Source organism: Pipistrellus kuhlii, unplaced genomic scaffold (genome assembly GCF_014108245.1).
Source record: "Pipistrellus kuhlii isolate mPipKuh1 unplaced genomic scaffold, mPipKuh1.p scaffold_m20_p_15, whole genome shotgun sequence".
NCBI classification, from domain to species: Eukaryota; Metazoa; Chordata; class Mammalia; order Chiroptera; family Vespertilionidae; genus Pipistrellus; species Pipistrellus kuhlii.
In genome coordinates this window covers 17,128,677-17,154,233 of record NW_023425460.1, presented here as the reverse complement: position 1 = coordinate 17,154,233, position 25,557 = coordinate 17,128,677, and the positions used below count along the sequence as shown (strand labels likewise).

At 37.8% G+C, this 25,557-nt stretch overlaps 1 pseudogene; it reads left to right on the top strand.

The window, feature by feature from the left end:
• The first annotated feature begins 4,249 nt into the window (after positions 1-4,249).
• Positions 4,250-10,915, top strand: LOC118719009 (annotated as a pseudogene).
• Positions 10,916-25,557: the final 14,642 nt, after the last annotated feature.

The window sequence follows — 25,557 nt, the reverse complement described above, 5'->3', positions numbered from 1 at the left end:
ATGCATTGACCAAATTTTTTGCATCAAAATCACAAGAATTTTAAACAGAGGGATTAAAATTCTTCCTGAGCATTGGGCACAAGTAGTAGAAAACAACGGCAACTATATTCTTGATTAAATTTTGTTGTATTGTTTAAATAAATTTGATTTTAAAAAGTATTAGAAAGCGACATTAATTATTACTAGACCTAATATTTTGAGTTTATTTTTAGGTATGGTATAAGTTGGTGATCTAGTTTCATGTTTTTTACAAATATTTGTATAGTTTTCAAACACCATATTGAAAAAGCAGTCTTGACTCCATTGTATGCTCTTGCCTCCTTTGTCAAATATTAATTGAGCATAGTGGTTTGGGTCGATTGCTGGGTTCTCTATTCTCTTCCATTGGTCTATATGTCTATTCTTGTGCCAGTACCAGCCAGCTTTGAGATCAGTGACTTTGTAATACTGGTATCTGGTATTGAGATCCCTCCTACTATGTTCTTTTTTCTCAAGATTGCTGCAGCTATTTGGGGTCTTTTTTTATTCCAGATGAATTTTTTGGAGAGTTCTTTCTAGGTCTGTGAAATATGCCATTGGTATTTTAATGGGGATTTCATTGAATCTAAAGATTGCTTTGGGTAGTATGGACATTTTAATGATGATGATTTTACCAACCTATGAACATGGTATGTTCTTCCACCTGTTTATGTCTACCTCTATCTCTTTTTTCAGAGTCGTATAGTTTTTTGAGTACAGGTCTTTTACCGCCTTAGTTAAGTTTTTCCTAGGTATCTTAATTTTTTGTGCTAATGGTAAATGGAATTGTTTTTTGAATCTCTCTTTATATAAGTTCACTATTGGTGTATAGAAAGGCCATAGATTTCTTGGCATTAATTTTGTATCTTGCTACATATCTGACTTCATTTATTAAGTCTAATAATTTTTTGATGGAGTCTTTAGGGTTTTCTAAGTCCAGTATCATGTCATCTGTGAATAAGAACAGTTTTACTTCTTTTCCAATTTGGATACAGTTTTTTTGTGTGTGTGTCTAATCACTATGGTTAGCACTTTCAATACTGTGTTGAACAGAAGTTGTGAAAGTGGGCATTCCTGTCTTGTTCCTATTTTTAGGGGAAATGGTTTTAGTTTTGCCCATTGAGAATGATGTTGGCTGTACGTTTGTCATATAAGGCTATTATTATTGTGGCTTTACAGGGCAGTTTTACCAAACATTCAAAGAAGTACTAAAACCTATCCTCCTCATACAATTCCAAAAAATTCAAGAGGAAGGAACACTTCTAAGTTTATTATATGAAGCCAGCATTACCTTGATACCAAAATCAGGTAAAGACAACACAAAGAAAGAGAATTACAGGCCAATATCCCTCATTAACATAGATGCCAAAATCCTCAACAAAATTCTAGCAAAATTGGATTCAGCATTACATTAGAAAAATCATACACATGATCAAGTAGGATTTATTCCAGATGCAAGGATGGTACAATATCTGCAAATCAATAAATGGGATACATCACATAAACAAATTTAATGATAAAAATCACATAGTCATATGAATTGATGTAGAAAAAGCACTTGACAAAATCCAACACCCTTTCTTGATAAAACCTATCAGCAAAGTGGGAACAGAGGGATCATACCTCTAATAGAATCTTTGAGTTCATTTCAAATAAGGAATTTGGTACATAGAAGTTTGAATTGTAAACATCATTGTTTTTACACAGTCTCTTCAACCAGTATCAGGTGATTCACATCATAACAACTGGTTAATTTTAGTGAATTATTTAACAAGTTAATTATCCACAATTTCCTCAGTGCCTGTGGTTTTTCCTTAGGTCAAACAGTCTTTACACATCTCTTAACTGCATGGCTTATAGTGATGAAAGATACTTGCATTCATTCTTTAGTCCAAATAAAATTTCATTGTTTTATAATAATATACCATGGCTGTATAAACTATTATTTAAATTCTTTTTGTTATTTTGTTGTTGTTGTTGTTATTGCAACATCCTTGAAAAATGACCAACTGTATAACCTTTCCTCCCCAATTTACCTCTTTTCTAATTATGGTTATGAATACTATTTATTGAACATATGCCTTGTTCCCAACATTATGCTAAATCTTTTATTTATATAACTTAATCCTCATAAAAGCTGTAGTAGGGAAACAACATAATTTTGAGGAAAATAGATCTGAACTGAAATTACTTAATCAAGTCCATGTTTCTGGTATGTGGCAAAATCAGTATTAGAACCTGATTTCGTCTCTTGTAGTCACCAAGTTGATGACCTTACCGTGTTACCCTTGCTCCCTTTCCCTTCAGTTTCTTTTTAAAAGCAATATGGCTCTTAAAAAATATACTCATGTAAAATCACCATTGTGTCTAAGTATCATTTCTATTTCAATTTAAGTGAAATTTTAGTAGATTGGTTTTGCAAACAAAAACTACCATAGGACTTAGAAGGTCTGCATATAAAGAATTCTAAATGGAAAACCGAGTTATTGGTTCTGATATAACTACCTGGATTTTTGTGTAATAAATATAGGCTAAGAAGTAGTTAAGATACTTAACCTTTCTTAAATCTAGGTGTTGTGAAACAAGTGTCTGTTTTATTATTTTCATATTTAAGAACAGAGAAAATAAACAAAACAGTTCAAAAGATAAGCTCTTTGAGGACATATTTCATATAGTATGTCTCATAGGGTCTTAAATATGACAAACCCTCAATAAGTTTTTAATGTGTAAATAGAGCAGTGGCTTTCAAATGAATCATAATGCATCATTTGGTTCTAAAGGTTATTTGTGTGAATTCTCATATTCTCAGAGTACTTATTTGCTTTCCAGTGTAAATATTTAAACTTTTTAGGTTTCATAGTTTTAAAAGCAAGGAATATTTGTCTCTTAAGTTTTATATAATTTTGGCTTCAGATCATAAAACTAGGAAATATTTCTTATTTGTAAGCTATCTTTATTAAGATATCATGTTAAGCATATTTTCTAAAGGCTCATAGAGTCTTTAAATTTTCAGAGAGAATGTGGTTCATACCTATTTTATGCACATAATCCTTATAAATGTGATTTTAATTGCACTATGGCAAACAAAATATTGAAGGAAACAATGAATGTCAGATTTTCCATATTTGCTTTCTTAATAAAAATCAATTTATAAATGGATATAATGTAATGTGGTACTATCAAAATCTTCGTTTGAATTTACTTTTAATCATTTTCCTTTATTATCTTTGGCAGCTAGAAAATCTTTGTTTAATCTTTGTGAAAAGAAATTAAACTTTAAACCTCAGACATTAAAAATCTGCTATGGTCTACAGTTAATAAGCTTAAGTATAAAATTAATCAGTCAACATTAGCAAATTCACAGTTAGAAAACTATGCTGATAATTATATAATACATTATGCTCCTTCTTTGATGTACTCTGATAATTTTGCAGTATTAATGATTCATTATATATTTGATAACCTGTAATTCTTATTGCAAATATTTTAATTTGTACTCTCTATGTGCTTTTGATTTTAAGACAGAATTTTCAAATGACATGCAAACTTGAGTTTGATATGCAAATACAAAAATTATGGTGTCTTCCAAAATGAACAGGTTCATCCTCTTCCCCAAATATAATAATCTGGAGTGAAATTGTTTTGGTTCCTGTTCTAGCACTATCGTTTACTACCGTGTTTCCTCGAAAATAAGACATCCTCCCAAAATAAGACCTACTTACAGGTTTCCTTCTGAGTGAAATATAAGGCATCCCCCCAAAATAAGCCCCCCCCCCCAGGCTAAACATGAGAGATTTAGTCCACTGATTCTGAAAGAAATGGAGTCACAAGAAATTCAGGAAATTCAGGAATTGGATTGTTATGATGATGTTCCAGAAGATGATGACATGATTGTCATTGAATTGATTCTGTAGGATTCAGTTTGTCTGGTTTGTGCTGACAACTGCTGTACTACTGTACCGAATACAGATAATAAATTTCCTTTATTTTCATTTAACAATAAATGTGTACCATATTCTTCTTCATGGAAAAATAAGACATCTCCTGAAAATAAGACCTAGCGCATCTTTGGGAGCAAAAATTAATATAAGACACTGTCTTATTTTTGGGGAAACAGGGTAGCTATAAGCATTTGAGTAATTATTTAACCTGTCTAAATCTTAGTTTTTTTCCCTGTAAAATGGGATTAATTAAAGCTTTTACCCCATAAGACCATTGGAACATTAATGACATGATCTATGTTAACGCATTTTGTGCTAACACAGTACTTGGCATATGGCAAGTGCTTAATAAACCTCACTATTATTTTTATTAACATGATAGCAAGTTTTGAGGAGTAAGGGATAATCTGGTTCCTTTGAGGTCTACTTAGACATAAATATGTCCATGTTGATAATGTAGGACCTGATAAAACAAATAGTAAATACAATACTGGTGTCCTAACAATTATGGTTTATTTGTAGTATTTCTAACTGTAATATAAAGTACTGCTTATAATAGTGAATATCCCCATGAAGAAATTATTTTTTTCAATATCATCTTACAATCATCCTATATAACAAAAGGCTAATGTGCAAATTGATGGAACGACCAGTCGCTATGATACACACTGTGGCCAACTGGTCTCATCGGCCCTCCTCACCCCAGGCTCAGGTGTTGACCATCTGCCTCCCCCTGGTTGCTTGGTATCCCCGGGGCCAAGGCCACTCCAGTGAGTTAGCTGCACCCACATATACAGCTCCCTGGGCAGACAGCCGCAAGACCAACCTGGCCAAGTTCACTCCCAGTAAGTGCTCCACCCTCATTGTGACTGACCTGGTGGCCTGGGGCCTGGACATCCCACTGCTGGACAATGCCATGAACTTCAGCTTCCTGGCCAAGGACAAGCTGTGCCTGTGCCATGAGGGTCATGTTCCTCGGGCTGACCGAAGTGGCACGGTCTACTCCTTGGTGACCCCAGATGAGGTCCCCTACCTGTTGGACCTGCACCTGTTCCTGGGCCATGTCCTTATCCTTGCCTGCCCCCATGAAGAACCCTCAAGTGCAGTCAGTGTGGACTGCGTGCTGGGCCGGGTGCCACAGAGCATAATAGATGAGGAGGACTGCAGCCTGCGGAACACCCTGGAGGCATCACTAGAGCTGTGGGCCCTGGGCTGCATGGACGACAAAGCCCAGCAGCAGCGCGTGCACTTGCAGCCAGCGCCCTCACCAGAGCCCATCGAGCGGGCCAAGGAGCTGGACCTCACAGGACAGGGACTGCACCCCTCTTCAGGTTGAGCTTTGAGGAGGAGGAGCAGCAGCAGCTAAGGCTGGTAGACAGCATCAAGCAATAACACTCACAGGCGACCATCTTGGAGATCAATGCCTCCAACCAGGACCTGAGCAGCCAGGTGATGCTGGCCAAGTGGCAGAAGGATTGTAAGGCCTTTGCCAGCTTCCAGCAAAGCTGGCAGGAGCGGCAGGACAACCTGCTGGCCCAGCCCTGAGCTGCCCAGTACAGCAGGTGGAGCAGTCTGGGAAAGAGGAGGAATTGGTGGAGGTGACAGGAGAGAGTGTGGAAGATGTCTTCGCAGAGGTTGTGGGCCAGAAAAGGCACAGCCAGGACCTGAGTGGGGAGCCAAGAGGCTGAAGGAGGAGGCCCAGCCACTGAACCATGACTAAGCAAAGGATTTAGACCACATGTGTCAAACACAAGGCCCGTGGGCCAAATCCGTCCCGCCAGGCCTTGCAATGTGGCCCTCACCGCGCTGTCATCACTGCACTCCGCTGCATTTCCATCACAATGACAGTTTATGACTGTTCAGTAAACCATTCGGCCCGCGATTTAGGCTGGATTTTAGATTTTGGCCCCTTCTCTGATTGAGTTCGACACCCCTAATTTAGACAGTGAACAGGGTCTGAGCTTTAGTGGGGACAGGTGTGCCTTTGAGCAGCAGGTGACTGGCACTTTCCTGAACCTGTGGGGGAAGAGGCCCAGAATCTGACCAGGGGCCGGCAGCAGCCCAAGTGGGACCGGAGAAGAAGCACTTTGTGGGACAGTCAGGATAGGAGGACAAGAAGAAGATCAAGATAGAAAGTGGTCGCTATATCAGCAGCTCCTATAAGCGGGACCTCTCCCAGAGTGGAAGCAGAAACAGAAAATCACCCTATGCTCAACTCCTAGTCCCAGCAGGCCACCAGCAGATGGCCCTTTTGGGGACACTCTTTTAGCCGATCTGGTGATGGCATGTGCAGGAGGCAACCAATTGATGTGTCTTTCTCACATCCATGTTTCTCTCTGTCTCTCAACTTCCCCTCTACTCTAAAAATTAATGAAAAATGTCCTCAGGTGAGGATTAACAAAAAACAAAAAAATATGCATACATCCCATATAATAAAAGGCTAATATGCAAATTGACAAAATGGTGACTCTACCAGTCACTATGACATGCACTGACCATCAGGGGGTTCAGATGCTCAGTTCAGGAGCTGCCCCCTGGTGATCAGTGCATTCCCACAGGTGGAGCGCCACTCAGCCAGATCCTGGCGGTGAATGCAGTGGTGGTGGCAGGAGCCTTTCTCCCCTCTGAGGTAGGACTAAGGATGTTTCACTGCTGGCTTAGTTGGACATCCCACAAGGGCTCCTGGACTGCAAGAAGGCACAGACCAGGCTGAGGGACACCCTCCCCCTTAAGTACACATATTTCATGCACAGGGCCTCTAATACACATATATACATAAATATATTAACATTGGGGGGTTGGAGGGTGGGGCCCCACAGGCCTTTAGTAATGGATTAATAGCATACTTAAAGTTGTGATAGCCGAAACCGGTTTGACTCAGTGGCTAGAGCATCAGCCTGCAGACTGAAGGGTCATAGGTTTGATTCCGGGCATGTACCTTGGTTGCGGGCACATCTCCAGTAGGGGGTGTGCAGGAGGCAGCTGATCGATGTTTCTCTCTCTCTCATTGATGTTTCTAACTCTCTATTTCTCTCCATACCTCTCTGTAAAATATCAATAAAATATATTAAAAATAATAAAGTTGTGATGACTTTATTAAAAACTATTAGAAAATATTGACATTGTGTATGTGTTAATATAGATTATGAATGTGTGAAAGTTGTGAAACTTACATTGCCTAAAAAAAGGTACTGCTTGTAGGGAAAGCATCCCTCAACCAGAAAAATGGATATGCCTGAGAACAAAAAGACATCTTCCTAAAGAAAATACACTGAAATCACATGATAATAAGTCAAAAGATGGTAGGACATTCTACCAGAATTCAGTATTCAGTTGTTATTCAATATCACTCAGAGTGGTGGACTATTAACATTTGACAGAGAGTCTATTAAAGTAACATAGAGATGATTTGCATGCAAGGCATGATGAATGCCATGCCACTAGATTTTATATAAACTGAAACTACCGGTATGCAAATACTACAACTCTACTGTGACTTTTATTTGTGGAACTGCAACTGAAGTAAAAAGGACTCTTCATGCTTCTTTTCCTTTGGGAGATCTTTTAAATTCCATTAGACCTAATTATGTTACATTAATTATGAACTGACCACAAATAAAGTGACTAAGATTGAGAGGTTTTTATAGGGGTGAGATTTTGAAATTTTTAAAGGATAAAGGACAAAAAAGTCAGAGTTTTATCATCAAAGATAACCTATTCCAAACCCTTTTCCCTGAAAAATTATTTTGTTATGAAATGTATTATTTACTTCATATGGCTACAATTATATTGAAACTACTCTTTTAAATTAATTTAATTGGTTAAAATTGATGGGAGACCCCTTAAGTGCAGTGAATAGGTACAGAATGGCAGGATAAATCAGGCACAGACCTTACTCTCAGAAAGTTCATGGTCAAGCAGGAAGTTTGCTCAGGCTGGTATGGCTCAGTTGGTTGGGCATCATTCAAATGCACTCAGAAATTGCTGGTTTGATTCCTCGTCAGGGCACATATCTGATTCGCCAGCTTAATCCCCAGTGGGAGATCATGTAGTAGGCAGCCAATTGATATTCTCTCTCTCATCAATAAAGCCATATTTTTTTTTAAAGAAGGAAATTAAATAATATAAGATTATATGCATGTTTGAGGGCATGGATTCTCTACTTGGTACCTCCTCCTAAAAAAAAAAAAAGTATAACATTAGGCAGGAGGAGATTAGGCTATAAGAGATGTACTGTGAAGTCTATTAAGCTGTAAATAAGCAAAATTACACTTAAGTGCTAGCTCTTCTGATAAGGTTTAGGATAATGATCTTTGGGCTATTATACAGAGATGATATAAACTCATACACTTAAGCTCTTCTTACTATTTTGCTGTGGTAATCATCCATCTATCCATCCATATATCAAACATTTATGGAATGTCACCTCTGCCAGGCACTGAGCCTATAAAAATGAATTAACCTTTTATGGAATTCACAGTGTGGTAAGGGAGACATCACATTTTATTGTAGTTTAGTTACTTGTCTCAATAATACAATAGGATTGAAATCCGTGCCAGCTGTATGGAATGCATGGGTTGGAAATTTAGGAACAAGCATAAAAATTGATAAGGTTGGCTTAAAAATTAGCAATTTAGAAATGCAGAATTTTAAATCTTTAGGGTCATGAAGGTGATGTCCTACCTTTTGCACACAAAGAAAGGTTCAAAGGAAATAAATGATTTGCTCAAGGACACATGGCTTATTGGCACCTGAACGCAGAGTTGGACCCATTCCTGGTTCTTTCAGCTCCCCTTGGCTTCTCTTCCCATTAAGCCCACTGCCTCAGGAGGGTTAATAGTTAATGTAAATGCTTTATATTGACCCTGAGCCAAAGATGGCATGCACAGATTGCTGTTTAAAAAGGAAATAAATTAGTGGTATGAGCAGCTTAATGGTGGGTACCAGATTAGAATTAGATTTACTTTGCAAAGACCAATAGATGAATTCATGCAGCTTTATGGAGATATTACCTTACAAATTAGGGAGTCTGACATTCCACATGACTTTGATGTGAATGCAGAGAGACATTTTATAGATAATTTAAAACATGTAAAAGGTGAGGGCAGATTCATAAAAGCCAAAAGGAAAATATCCATTCCCAAGTACTGGGGAATATAACTGGGATCTGAGTCCTTTGCAATCTGGTATTCCCTGCGATAATGATGAAGTAGGCTTTCAATAAATTAAGGTTTCTTTTCACCCACTCTTTTTGCCAGACAGGAATGTGTAGGCCAGTGTTCAACAACTGCTATTGAAATGACATTTGGATTCTAGGATAGTCTGCTGTAATAGAACATTTTAGAAGCATGACATCTACTCTGCCATCTACTAGTTATTGATTGAAGACAAGTTACTTAACCTTTCTGAGCCTCAGTTTCCTCATTGATTCAATGAAATATGGAATATGAAACTACTTAGTATTTCTTTCACCTTTAAAATTCTGTCTTTGCCATAGATAATATTTGCCTATTCAGAAAGTACAATCACAGTGGTGAGTTTAGCTTTGTATTCCACCTAATATACACTGGTAAATAAAGTTGCTGATAACTAGGAATAGAAAGAAAAATGATAACTCACTCATTTTAATGAGAATGCTGAAAGCATATGTAATGGCTTATTATTAAACTCTTCCACGAGTGGAGAAATTGGAAATATCACAATAAAAATTTTCAATTTTCCATTTCAGTAACTTTATTGAGTTGCCAAGGCATATAACAACAGCCAAAGTTGATACATTAAATGTGGATGTTTAAGAACAAAGTTAATATGTGATATTATTGTTTCTCATTTTAGTTCCTTTCTGCCAACCTTCTCCACAGTTAAATAAATCTTCTTCCTTACTTACTGCCAAGAAGTGTCTTACTATTTTTGATAGGTTAAATATTTTTTCTCCCAATTTTTTATTCTTATGTAAAGGTAGTAAATCACTAAAGATTTCTACTTCTTCACTGCCAAGTGTAATACAATGTCACTCTTCCTTTGGTTTCCACTGAATCTGTCTTCTGGTTTCTATTTTCACTTTATGATCCTTGTATCTATATTTGGTAAAAGTCTGCTTATATTTTTCAAATACAATGTAAGTCAATCTTTTAACAAAAACGTTTATGAGTGGAACTAAAAACAACCTGAATTATTATAATTTTGGATATATGTTTTCTGAGAAGGCAATATAACGCTTTATTAAAGGACAGAGCTGCTATTTGGTTTCAAATAGTTACATTTTTATGTATTCTGTATTTCATGATATTCTCATGCTTTTCTTTGGTACTTATGTTACTGTAGAAGCTGTCTGCCTCTGGTTCAGATTCCCTTTGTGGGCTTCCTGCCAGAATAGATGAAGTTTCCTCTCCTGGGCTCCAGCCCCCTTGTTTGGATCAGCTGTGGGTATTCATCCTGACCATTAGGGGATTCTGGTTTTGATTCTAAAGACCAGACAATTAATTAGCATGAGCAATAATGTTAAGAAGGTAAACAAACAGTCATATTATACTATGTTATAACAATTATACCTTAAAAATTCTGAGTTAAGTGGGTCAGCAGTGGAGGGCATAGGAGTGTTCTCCAGTGGGCCTTGAGATGAGGTGTCTTCACTGGTGAAATCCATTTTAGCCCTTCTGGTGTGGCTGCCAGGCAGGTTGCTCTGTTGTGCTCCATCACCTTCTCCTAAAGTTGCATTCTTACTTATCCCCACACTTGCACACTGAAGAATGCAACATCTTGATTAACACTTAAGGAATTTCACAAAAATCACAGCATTCTGAAATTTTTTTGGTCATTGCAATGATCTTGATCAGGAGATGAGAAAATGCTTGAAGAATGAGTACATGGAAAGGAGGACCTAGAGCAGGGAACTTTGTAATGCAATGTGAGAAAGACTTTCTAACCCTTCAGAAGAATATGAAACTAAATTATGATATCACTGGATGCCTGGCTGACTGAGGATCTGAAGAGTGTTGGTTGATTAAACCGAAACAATCCTATCTCATTTGTTCTCCAGAATCTTTTGAACAGCAAGTGAACCAGGAGAAATTGAGGCATGGAGAAATACAGAAATCCTGGATTCAGAATATTTGTTGGGCAGAGCCTTTAGTACTCTGATTCTTTTATCAACAGATCTGACTTTTGATGTTTCTTTTCTTTGCCTACAAGTTAATATTTTAGTAATTTATTTTTCTAATTAAAATAATTGACTTAAAAAGTTTCTAAGTAGATAAGTGTGATCCACAAGAAGACATATATCGCTCAATTAACTCTAGGGATAATCATGGAAGACCTGAGTCTTTTGCTAGTGTTTGGGTCAAATTCAGCTAAATGGGCAACATTGTTCAGAGTTGCATTGATTTCTAGAGGGCCTCAATGGTAGCTGGAAGGGAGGTGGTTTTGTTATTATTGAATTTCATCAATGGGTTGTATAACCAATATGACTTAATTTAGAAAAGGAAAGCTCCTCATCTCTACAATGAAAGAAATCCCTCTGGGAAACAGCAGATATAATCAGATTGTCCGGAAATCAGGTGTTATATAAAAAGTTTATCAAAGAGTTATATACAGAAAGTTAAATATTTACCATTTCCCTTTGGGTAGAGAATGAGGCTCAAGGGGAACCACACAGCACCCCACCCGTTTTCCATTTACCTCTCTCCTTTTAGGACACACATTTGGAAGAGGAAGTGTAGATGGAAGAGCACCCAGCATTTGATGTTGCAGTACCTGTTTGGAGATAACAGCCCCAACCTTTAATAAGATCAGCCAGGCTTTCTTTGCCTTAGGGGCCACGATGGGCTGAAATCAGAACCACCTTCCAGGGCTCCTTTGCTTCAGCCTCTGTCATGGAGATTCGCTTCCCATGACCTTACTGTGTGATTTATTTCTAATTAGCCTCCCACCCACTTTCACAGTGTGAATCCTAGATCTAGGGTCTCATCTTCCTCTATTCTCCTATTATTTTACTCAATAGGTAAATCCATCTTGAGACTGACAGGCATATTTTTCATTCAACAGGTAAGAAATGTTTGTTAACCCTCTAAGTGTAGTACAGGAATTAGAGATGCAGAAGTGAACAAAAAACAGCCCCTATTATTGAGATGCTTCCAGCCAGTCTAGAGACAAAAAAAAGGCAACCTGGCAAAAAGGCAATTATAATAGCATGTACAAACCTGGGGTAAGCATGAACATGTTCTAAAAACATATTGGAGGAGAACTCATCTCATTACTGGGCTCTACGAAACAGTCAAAAGCAGAGAAACTTTCTTTGTTTCCATTTTTCAAGATCACTGTCATCAACAAGCACTATATGTGACTGATGGAGTTCATCATATTTCAGTACATCTTAGATGTCTGTTCCCATGACTCCTAGAAATGAATATAGCGTGTGTGTGTGTGTGTGTGTGTGTGTGTGTGTGTGTGTGTTTACATATTGTAGAGGCTTCCTGGTTCACAGAGATTTCCTAGTTTACTTACTCTTTATCCTTGTTATACTTGACTAGTAGCCCTGCACACGAATCTGTGCACCAATAGCTCTCTGTGGAGCCTGGTTGCTCCACACCCACTGCCCCAAGGCCCATCTGCTGCCAGGTGCAGAATGGCAATGAAGCAAGCATTCTGCTAGGCTGTTCATTCTGCCTGCTCTCAGTGGCTTCCCAACTGGGACTGGGGGACTCTGGCGGGCTAAGAGGACTAGGCGCCGCCATCTTATGGCTATGGGCACTGCCATCTTTGTGATGGAGTGATGGTTAATTTGCATATTACCCTTTTATTAGGTAGGATTACCTCAAGGATTAAACCTCATTGGTAACAGCCAATGATACTGTCTTTTCTGAGAACTTGAAAAGGAGTTACTGAAGTCATGCAGACATGAGAGCAAGTTGGAATCTTCAAGGGCAGCCTCCAGAGAGGGGGTCCTCAAGCTTCTGCTGCTGAGACTCCCCCAATCTTAGTCCTGTTGTCTTTTCTGAGATTTGTTTGTTCATTATCTTTAATTCTACAAGAAACTCACCTCTTCTTCTAATAATATTTTCAATGCTTAACTTACCAATTTTTGTGCTTATAGTTTAATAATACTTATGATGTGTTTGTATATATTTTTTATCTGTATAATCTAGAAAAGCATATTACTTGTGCTCAGAAAATACACACCAGTTCTATTATTAACTGCAAATGCTTTGAGTAGTGCATTTGACTTCCCACAACTTTATCTCTCGGGCAATAACAGCAGAATTGACACCCCCCTCCCACCCGCCTTGGTCTCTAGCCCAAAGGTCAGCTGAAGAGAGAAGCTCTAGGTATCAGGATATCTAGAGCTTTCTTTTCTCATCTCTCTGAAAAGAGGCTGACTACTCAATTCAAGTGTAAAGGATCTTTGGGAGAAGACCCCATCTTCATGTTTTTCCAGTCCAATGTTTCTTAGCAAGCCAGGACTCTCACTCTTAATTCTGAAACTAATCTAGCTCTGGAATTTGCCTTAGCTGGTCCGGGAACCACACTCACAGTGACTTCCTATCAGGCCATTCAAGTAAAAGTCCACTTATTGCAAACTTTTTGTTCTCCACTTTGTTTGCTGATATATATCTTGCATCTGTGTATAATACATGGGTTCTTTCCATGAAATAGTGACTGTGTGGATTTTGATATGGTTTCCCTCTAAGATAATGCTCTCAAATCACTCTTGCACAGCAACTTTACCTAATCTAGACTATGAGATATCACACCAGAACCATGGCATAGCACCTGGACTACCACTTATTCAGGCATCTTAGTATTTTTTATAGGAGCCATTACGCTGAAAAATTTCTAACTATCCAAATCATTTTCATCTGTCAAGTTGTCAGTCTTTCTCCACCAAGGAACCTTCTGATACCACAATAGGTCATAGAGTTTACACTATGTGATTTTGAAATTTAGAGCATTTAAAAATGTATCAGTGGTTTCTAAAATCATAAATTTGAGGTCATTTCTTAATATGAAATTGTATGAAAGATCTTCTACAGAAAATAAATCAATAAACATAGAAAAGGAAAAAAAAAACAAAGAGTGAGAGAGTAGAAGTCAGGATGGTTGATTTGTCTGAACTTCACTTATTTGGTGCTTCTCTTATTTTCTGCTACAGCCTTATGAACTTCCTCCAGCTGAACATCTGGAATTACCTGGAGCACAGTTTGCAAAACACTAGTCTCAGTATTACTCATTTAGCATTGAACCAGTTACTGTTTTTTGATGTTTCTTATACTTCAGCCACCATATTACATTTTACATAGCTATTTAATTTTTCTATTACATGTTTTGATTTCTCCACTAGAATGTAATCTTCTCAAGAGTAGAAAGAGTATCTTGTCTTAGAGAGGAGCCAAGTCAAAATCCACATAGACTAATTCGGTGCTTAGCTTGTAAAAAGGGTGCTCTGTTAATTACTGATTGACTGCTAATTCTTTCTGGTTTCTAACACCCAAGAGAGGAAACCATTTAGGAACCTGGACATGCATAGTTAGTAAGTCTAAGCAGCACAAAAAAATCAAGTGGAAAATTGAGCTCTTATTCCGAAAGGGCTACATATTGACCTGATGCTGTTGACACTTCCTGAATGCTGTTAGGCCCAGTGATTCAGAAAGCAATGTGTCCTTTAATTGATGACAGCGATTACTTAATATAACTGGATTGATATGCTCATAAAAGACTCAGCATGGTTCCACCTATTTATTCCAGTGTGACTTTTATGTGAGCCAAGTTTCTTTTTCACAAAAGATTTTAAGTCCCTTCATAAGACACTGTTCAGTACCCTAGAAACCAGAAAAAAATATAAAGAACAAAGCCCTCTTATTGAACCTATCAATGTGACTAATTATATGGACAGTGAATGGGCAATATTATGTAGAACATGTCAATAGTCAGCTTTGGATGAAGTTTTTATTGTGTTCATTGGTGTTACCATTGATTGATAGCCAGCATGACTGAAAAAAATATACTTTTATCCACAGTAGTCACATAATTGAGCATTATTTATACAACACATGCTATCTGATGATGGTTGTATTTTTCAACATGCTTTGTAATCAGAAACCACTTGTTTCTCTCAATGTGAACTACATGCTTTATAAACAAAGAATAAGCTTACATTGTATCTACTATAAAAAGGGATTTTTAAATTAATATATATTTTAAAGCTTTGACTTGTTATTTCAATAAAGTTAAAACTAGCTTGAACAAGATCTTGAAAATATTTAGTAGTGAGTGGTTATATAATGACTTCCTATTGCTTAAAAATACCTTCATATTCAAAGCCTACTTAGTACGAAGAACTGTTATCATTTCAGAGGAATTACACTCTTCTGGCCTTTTGACAGATTTTTTGGATCTGATATTTATTACGCATAAAGTATACATATATTCTCATAGTCTGAAGAATCTCTCCATGTTTGTGATCTTATTCCTCTCCACAATTATGCTAGACAGGAGCAATGCACAAAAATGCCTGTGATCCTTTTGCAGTTAGAACAGGCACAGAACAAAAAGTGGATGACTTGTCACAGTAACAAAAGGATTGGGTTGAAATTAAGATTTCTGGTCTTCTAGTCCAGTGCCCTATCCACCACCATGAATTCCCAGTCTTACTTTCCTACTAGCATCACTCCTGACATACAAGATACACTTTCATGTATACTCATGGATCACAGCACCAGTGGCTTTCGTGTGTGTGTGTGTGTGTGTGTGTGTGTGTGTGTGATTTCAAAGGGGGATATGTCAGAGTTTTGGTGGGGTTACTGAGTATAGTTTTAAAATACACTAAAAAGAATTGTCCAGCTCCTTGAAAGTCATGGGTAGTATTAGTGCATTTTCTGTAATATTTCTTAATCTTTCCTTCCATCTTTCCCTGGGAGTCCAGAAGTCTTCAGAAACTAAAATGCTTCCTTATTAAATGTTATAACACTTGTTGGCTGCTTCATTTATGAAACCTTTGTCATATTGATCAGTTGTGGTTTTGTTAAAGGCTAATCTGCCTGATGAAACCCAACCTCTCTCTCCTGGCAGATTAGGTTTGACCTGGCTCCTATTGTATATTTCCCCACACTGTTGAAAGAACACAGAGAGGTTTTATCCTGTATTCTTCCCTTTCTGCTTGCTCCTTGGATGCCAGCTCAATCAACCAAGTATTTCCCATGTAGGAATGATGACAAGGTAGCCTAGTCTTCCTCAGGAGGTAGGCTGAAGGTGAGGGAGGATGGAGAGAACGTGACTCTATCCATTGTTAGGACAATGAAATGTCCTATTGCTCAAGACATGCCTTGATGGGATATAGAGACTCCAAAGGAATATGAACAGATCTAGAAAAATGTAGGAAAATGTAAGCAGAGCTGTGGTGTGGGGTGGTCTGGGATAAGGAGGTGGGCAATATGGTGTCATATTCATTAATCTGTAGCTCCTAACATCCAGAGGAAAAAATATTTGTGTCAGAAACATTCTAGAATTGTAAAAAAAATACATTCAATTATTTATTCATTCAACAAGTATTTGTTGAGGATTTACTAAAGTTAATAACACATACAGTGTGCTGATGGTGGGCTAAGAGGAGTTTAGAAAGCTTTGCATCCATTATTTTATTTAATCCTTATAACAACCTGTGAAATACATCACCATTTTGAAAGTGAGAAAGTTGAGACTCCCAGAGGAAGGGTAAAATGTGTGAGGTTGCACAGCTTGTAAATGGAAGCTGGATTTGAACACATGACTGACCCCAGAACTTCCTGTATTTAACTATCACAGTTCATTTCTAGGAGCCCCACACTGAGGATACTCTAGAATGTAAAACAGATACCTACCTTTGTGAGACTTCCCTGCTATGAGGATGGCCCCTGTCCTGGTTACTTCGGGAATGTCCCAGTTCACATTGCAAGTCTCATATCCCAGGATACTTGGTTCAGGCAAACCAAGATAGCTGGTTGCCAATACTACTAATGCACATCTGTATTTCTTCTGTCATGGAGAGACTTGTCACAACTACGTCCATGGGATCGATGCTCCCACCCACCTCTGCCTGAGATGTTAGTTTTGCAGAGCTCATACAGAAGGGTTTCAATGGCACAGAGGTGCCCAGGACTATTTAGAGTGTACTTTTCAGCTCTCCTAGCTACTTATGAGGATGTAAACAGCACAGAAATGTGGCTCCAGGACAGAGAACACTGACCATGGAGAGAAGTCAGGGGGAATATTTTTCTTCTAATTTTCCTCTATCTTTCATGACATAGTACCTACTTCCTTTGCCTTCTGGATATTTCTCTTAGGGAAAGATTTCACTGCTTAGTATTTGATTCTCTCTGGTGAGATAGGTGAATCCTGCTATAGCTACCTCAACATACACAGACACAAGTGTATTAAAGGAGACTAACTCTAAACATGAATAATTTCTATGAGGCAAAAATATTTCTAATCTTGCCTAGCAGAAATTCCAGTTGCCACCGATCATTAGCTCAGATTTAAACTGATGGAAGCTTTAAATTTTGTGTCTGTTTCACGTTTGATCCATTCTTTCTATCATTCATCACATACATTCTAATTGTTCTTCATTTATAGTCAGAGGTCCTCTCTACTAGACTGTAAACTTCTTGAGGGTAGGTACTACCCTGGCTTTATCTTCCACTATTTTTTTAAATTATGTGTCCAGCAAAAGCATACTTTGGTATGCATTCAATAAAGATTTTTTTACTTGGTCAGCATGGCTCAGTCAGTGAGCATCAACCCATGAACCAGGAGGTCACAGTTCGATTCCTGGTGCCTGGGTTGCAGGTTCGATCCCCAGTGTGGGGCATGCAGGAGGCAACCAATCAATGATTCTCTATTATCATTGATGTTTCTATTTCTCTTTCCCTCTCCCTTCCTCTCTAAAATCAATAAAAATATATTTTATAAAAACACAATTTTTTGCATGAATGAATAGATTCTATATCAGAGACAGCGTGACATTTAAGTTCAACATTTTAGGTTTGCCATGCAAAAAGCCAAGAAGGGAAGAAATTATAAAGTGTGTAGTCCTGAGCTTTGATCTATAGTCTTTTCCAATGTGTACAAAACAAATATGTATAATGAATTTATTGAGTGTACATTATGTGCCAAATATGTATATATGTATATATGTGTATACACTGAGTGGCCAGATTATTATGATCTCTGAACGCATAATAATCTGGTCACTCAGTGTGTGTGTGTGTGTGTGTGTGTGTGTATTAGAGGTCTGGTGCATGAATTTGTGCATGGGTGGGGTCCGACCAGCCTGGCTAGGGTGAGGGGACATGGGAAGTTGGCCAGCCTGCCTGCTGGTCGAACTCCTGGTTGAAGGGACAATTTGCATATTAGCTTTTTATTATATAGGATATACACTGAGTGACCAGATTATTATGGATTCAGAGATCATAATAATCTGGCCACTCAGTGTGTGTGTGTGTGTGTGTGTGTGTGTGTGTGTATATATATATATATATATATATATATATATATATATATATATATGTATATATCTTTATGAAATGAGGTGAGAATTGGATGAGTTTATACATATTTGTTACAGGTAAAAATATTTATAAGCAAAGACACAAAGAGATTAGATAATTAGTCAAGTATTAAGTAATAAGTGAACTAAACTTACTACTGATCAGAACTTAAACTTGGGAAACCTGGCTCCACTTTTTAACCATTATGGAGAGCTGTTCTACCTACATACTTTGCAGCTGACCTGGTGAGTGTGGCTCTGCAATCTGACTCTGGGCTGTGCACCAGATTCCTTACGAGGCCAAATGCCAGCAATCAAATATCAGGCCAAAATGGGTGGATCAAGAGATACCCTCTTCCATCCACAAAGAACTCTATAAGTATGCTTATATAATCTAATTTGTTATTGCCCACATAAAATATATTTTGGTATCCAATATTCCATATTCATCTTTTAAGAAATGAATGTTTGTGCTCCATTGAAAAAGCATCCAAAGCCATAGGCTTGTTGACAAGTTGCAGATAAATGAAAGGTTGAAACCATTCAAAGATGGACAAGGAAATGAAACTGCTTATATGGGATTATTATATAGGCCCCATGATTAGGACTTTAGTTTGAACCACCTTAAATCTAAATACAAAACATGAAAGAGAGATCAAACAATCTATTAATTAAAAGAGCCCCCAAGTGGCCACTCCTATTCAGTTCTTCTTTGAGCTCCCGTGTGCTAGCATCCTAGTTTCCTGTGAAACTGACCCTGGCCTTGGAATCACAGGTCTCCTGTGACTTTATGGCTGATGCTGCCCTGGGACCCAACATCCTTGGAGAAAATCATGAACTTGCCTCTTCCAGCAGTCATAAAGAGCTTAAATAATATAGCTATGCACTAAGTGGTGGACTTATAAATATTTTTTAACTTTAGCTTTTTGAAGACCACAACAGAACTTTTGGAAATGGAATTGGAAAATCCTTTGTGATGAGTCCTACTCAATAGCTGACACTTTCATTGACTCCTTGAATCTTGGGGATACTGTATGTTTTTTTTGGGGGGGGGGGAGGGAGTAACTGAAAGAATAAGAAGATCAACTAAATTTTGTTGACTAATTGCTGTAATAATAATATAAGTGAGATGTTGTACTTATATTCGCAAAAGGATTTTAAACAGGTCAAAATTGAGCAAGGCAAAAAATGAGTAAAATATATTAGAATCAATATAACTTGAAACTCCATAGGAACCACTAAAATTTTTGATTATTGGTATTTAACACTTTTTGAATATTATATATGTTCATAATTAGACTAAAGCATTTCACAATACTTTAATTTGACAGATTAAATATTTCTTAACATTGTGGTATAAAGAACAAAATGAAAATCAGTCAACTAAAAATTTCCTCAAATCTTCAAAAATCTGTTAAATCTGATCCAGTACTAATTGCTATTCTATCTAATAAAATAGTAATATGCAAATCAATGTAACTAAGATGGCTGCAGACACACAGCGAACAGGAGGCTTGGATTGCCCCTGGTGATGGAGGAAGCCAAGCTTTCCCCACAGCCTGGCCAGCCAAGGCCTCCACTCAAGGCTACAAAGTTTCAATTATAGAAGATAAATAAATTCCAGATACCAGGGCCTCTGCTGGGATTGCTGGGGTATGTGGCTGGCCTGAAAACCACCACAGTCCCCTTACTCAGGCTGCCCCATACCGCAAGTGAACCCTTGCCCTGATCTAGACACCTTTTAGGGCAAACCAGCTGGCCCCACCCATGCACCAGCCTCTATTCTACCTAATAAGAGAATAATATGCAGATTGACCATCACTCTAACACACAAGATGGCTGCCCCCATGTGGACACAAGATAGCTGCCACAAGATGGCCAGCAGGGGAGAGCAGTTGGGAGGGACCAGGCCTGCAAGGGAAGGAAGTTTGGGGTGATCAAGCCTGCAGGGGAGGGCAGTTAGTGGTGACCAATCCAGCAGAGGAGGAAAGTTGGGGGCAACCAGGCCTGCAGGGAAGGACAGTTGGGGGTGATCAAGCCTGCAGGGGAGGGCAGTTAGGGATGACCAGGCTGGCAGAAAAGGGAAGTTTGGGGTGACCAGGCCTGCAGGGAAGGGCAGTTGGGGGAGACCCAGGCCTGCAGGGGAGAGCAGTTGTGGGGGACCAGGTCTGCAGGGGAGGGCATTTCGGGGTGACCAGGCCTACAGAGGAGGGCAGTTAGGGACAAACAGGTTGGCAGGGCAGCAGTTAGGCATCAATCAGGCTGGCAGGAGAGTCGTTAGGGGGTTATCAGGCTGGCAGGCAGAAGCAGTTAGGGGCAATCAGGAAGGCAGGCAGGCAAGCAGTTGGGAGCCAGCAGTCCTGGATTGTGAGAGGGATGTCTGACTGCCCATTTAGGCCCAGTCTGGCAGGGTTGGGCTTAAACAGGCAGTCAGACATTCCTCAAGGCGTCCCAAATTGGAGAGGATGCAGGCTGGGCTGAGGGACACACATACCCCTGTGCACAAATTTCATGCACTGGGCCTTTAGTAAATTTATAAATAGTTAAGAGAAAAAAATTTAAATGAATGGATAAATTTGGTGAATTAACACTGCTTAATTGATTTTCCAGCAAAATGAACTTTGAAGATGAGGCTAGTTCCAGAAGGTCTTCTTTTTCCAGCTTCCATATGAAACATGTCATCTCAAATGGGTGTTAAATGGGAACTACTATGTCTGGTATTATCAACCCACAATTGTCTTAGATATCTTCCATTTTAGCCAGGCTGACAATTGTTCTTCCCTGATGGTTTAGGTGAAGGAAGGATGTGGGCTCTCTTCTTTACTGACTTCTATGCAATTTCCCAGTATGTTCTTGGCTATACTTTATCTCTTGGATGCCCTTCTTTCTCTCCAAACATTGCTTCATTTGTTATATTCTCTCTTAATCTAATTGATTTCTGTATGCCTCCTTCTTGTCCTAAGCATATGACCATGTTCACCCATTTTTACAAACTCATTTGTTGGTGCTCCATTTTCTCCTACCCATTCTTCAAGCTACTTGCTGTCATGTTCTTTCTAATACTTTTACTTTCTAATATTCACTATTCTGATTAACTACTTATTCTTGTAAATACTTTCTAATATTCACTATTCTGATTAACTACTTCTTATTAAAATCTTAACCAATTTCATTTGGCTTCAAAAACTTCAGTCCACTGAAGTAGAGTTTTTAATATTATCAATGATTTCTTAATTTCCAAACTCTGTGACCTTTTATTAGTCAGCATGCCTAAAAGTGTCTATGGAACATTCAAATCTCCTTTCTTCCTTTAAGATCATTCTCTCATAGTTGTCTTGGCTTTGGTATGGCTGTCCCTTTTCATTCCCTTTTGCTTGATTATTTTGCACAGTTCTTCTCTTAGTGTAGAGTTCTACACAGATGTAAATGGGATTATTGACATTGATTTATTGATACTTAAGTTCAACTAAGGGACAGGAAGCTTGTTTTCTATATTAAGAATAGTATGTGCGTGCACTCACTCACACACACACACACATACACACACACACACACACACACACACACACACACAGTCAAGTAAAATAAGCAAATTACTTAGAATTCTACAGAGAACTCTCATCCTGGCCCTTGGTTACTTTGACAGTACTAGAAAAGTAAGTTGAAGTAACTATGTAATAGGTTCAGAAACACCATGGGTTCCAGAATCAAGAAAGACAGGGTAAAGAGAAGTTAAGCTTTCAGTTTCCTGGATTCCACAGTGTTATGAGCTGACCTGTGTTCTCTCCACATTCATAGGGTGAAGTCCCCAGAATGTAACAGTATTTGGAGAGATAGTCTTTAAAGAGGTGATTGAGTTAAAATCAGGCTATTAGGATGGGATGCTAATCCAATAGGATTGGTGTTCTTATAAGAAAGGGAAGAGTATGCATAGGGACACTGTGTGAAGGGGCATCAAGAGGGTGGTTAACTAAGCCAAAGAGAGAAGCTTCAGTAGAAATCAAATTTACTGACACTTTGATCTTAGACTTCCAGCCTCCAGAACTGTGAGAAAATAAATGTCTGTTGTTTAAATCATAAAGTCTGTGGTATTTTGATTTAGCGGATCTAGCAAACTAATTAATAGATGGAAGAAGCTTAATTCCTGGATAATCAGTGTGACACTTGGAAGCTGAGAGTCTGTTGTTAGACATGATTGTACCATGATAAAATATTCCTTCTTGGAATAAGAAAATCCTTTCTCATGAATCTTTTTTTCCCCAACCAGGATGTTGGAATTTTCTATTTCTGGAAGAAGAGTAAAGTGACGCCCTCAGCATGCTACTTGCTTCTTTAGTTGGAACTACTAGCTATATAAAACCTTTACATAAAGAGAATTCTCTGTCACAGTGATATAGCAAATTTCAAAATTTGTTGCAGCAAAGAGCTAAAGAGCAAAACAAAACAAAAAGTGTCTGGTGTTTGAAAAGCTCACATCCCTTACTACAGAAAAAAAAATTTTTATGCAATTCAGATGAGTTTCCTGCATCAGGATTTGTGCTAGCTTCAACAGAAGATATACTAAAATTGGAATAGGATTTTAAATTGGTTTCATGACAAAGGCTATAAATTATACTAGGTGACTCAAATTATTCATGAGAGAGAGGAGATCCTGATTTATGCACTAGTTTTGTGTAAATTTCATTTTTGTAGAGTAAATCACTTTTCCCATTGACTCACATTACAATTTGTGATACACTTTATCTGCTTTTCTGAATAATCTTCAATTGACAGAGGCTTTTTGCACTTCCTTGCAAGCATTTAATGACCTAAATGCAAACACTTAAATGAAACCTAGCTATTTACAGAAATTGCAAGAGAACCATATATTCGTCCAATACACACAACAAATACCAACTAGTTGCCAGGGACTGGATTCAGGGACACGGACCCCTTAGCTTCAAGATGCTTATTTTCTTTGCTAGATTTAAAATTTACTTTGAGATGTAAAAGATCAGCCCACAAATCTTCTGCCGTATAATATGCATATAATGGTGGTTCTTAAAAATTGAACTATATATCTCTTAAGGAGGAAGTTCCAACAGCAGAAAATCAATTTACATTTACATATGATTAACAGATTAAAGTTGCCTCAAGCACCACTATCTCGACTATATAAAGAGTTAATGCCTCTGACCATTCAGAGCCATCAAGGTCGCATAGCTCTTTTTACATTTTATCTCCAGTGACAATGCTAGGTTTTGGTTCCCGGTTCCCAGCAACACTACAAAGAATTTGGTCATTGTTTTCTCAAATAAATTGATATGTAATCACCTGCATTTCCATGATCATTTTATTGTTTTGAGATGTGAGAGATTCTTAATCTGGTATCTTTAAAATGTTTTTAAAATGTTTATGTGCTTTAAACATTTTTTATGGTATCACATAGAATTCTATATAAAATCAAATGTATATATGCACATGTGAATTTTTCTGGGGAGAGAGTTCATTACTTTCATCAATTTCTTAAAAGGATATGTGATCCTAAAATGATTAGAATAAGAAGAAATTAGTTTATTGTCTCAGCCCAGTTTCCACAGACAGTATTCTTTTGAATCTAGCTTTTATACAAACAAGCAATTTTGAGACATAGACTGTGGTTATTAGCCAGGATTCATTTCTAAACATGAAGCAATTGTTTAGCACTTAACATGTTCAGTGCATTGTAATAGGCCTTTCAGGGTCAATAAGCTATGTTGAGATAAAGCTGAAGCAGCCATGGCTTCTTCTTTCATTTTTAATTGGCTACTTGCCTTGTGGTGCGGGGATGGGTAAGGCTAGCTTAGAGGAATAGGATCAGGATGAACAGTTTCCATGAACAGCTAATGACTTCATCAGGGACTATATAATATTTGTGCAGAAAATCCCATTAAACATGGTTGGCCAGTTCTGTAAGGGAATTTTTTAAATATTGTGCCTTCCTATAAGTAGTAAGCAAATTATTCATGTGAATGCTTTATTGTATGAAAAGCATTACTAACAGAGAATTTTCTATTCATGTATTTCCTCATTATTTCTCTTGGGCTAATACTGTTTAGACACAATGAACACATTAATAGTACCCACCCTTGAATACTCTTTAGAAAAAAATGAAGTATTTTTTTATTCTTTATGGGTTCTTATAACTAATGAAAGCTGGTTAGAATCAACAACCTTAACAATAATGTGTTATATTCTCCCTACTGTTAAAAAAAAAAAAAAAAAAAGCAGGAAAACATTTTTTAAGCAACAGATTCATGCTGCAACTTAGATGTAAATGAGCACTTTCTAACAATAAGATCTGCTAAATTACTGCATTTATATCCTTCCTTTAATCACTATTATGAAGATCATACAATGAAGAATATCTCTGTATAATGAAGACTACGTTGACTCCATCACGATAGCACAAAGCTGGATGCCATCTGTTAGAATAATGTTAGAACCCCTAATTTTACAATTGTTGGGAGCCCATCATTACTTTTCTATTTATTTAAAATATATATTCAAGAACTTAATGCTTCAAGCTTCAGAATAAAGCTTTGGTGATATGTTCTATGAAAACATGTCACTCACTATACTTTTCTTTGTACCTGTCAGGCAATGCATTTTACAAGGGAACAAAGAAAACCTCTGATATTGAATCCAAGACATTCAGAGCTTAAAGAAAACAGGTTGGAAAAAATAGTCTATCAATTGTATGTATTGTGAGTTCTAGTGCATGGAGTAGGTACTTGGATGCCATTGTAACCATGGAGGGTTTGGGATTTCAGAGAATTTTTTTAGGGCTGTAGCATCTTGGTCTTGATTTTTCAGGTAGTGTGAGCATTTAACCCTTGGCCATTTTCAGGCAAATGTTGACCCCAAAGACATGACAGACACACAGAAGCTCAGTTATCTCCAAGGACTTAGAAAAATGAAAAATATTTGTTGAGATCAAGGGGCATTACCATAACTAGTGAGTATAGCTCCTGGCTAACAGAAATCATAGGAAGCTTATTTGTCAGCTGTCTGAGAGCAGGCTCTCTCTAAAAGCTCATTTCTGCTTGGCCATTTGGCTTAAAT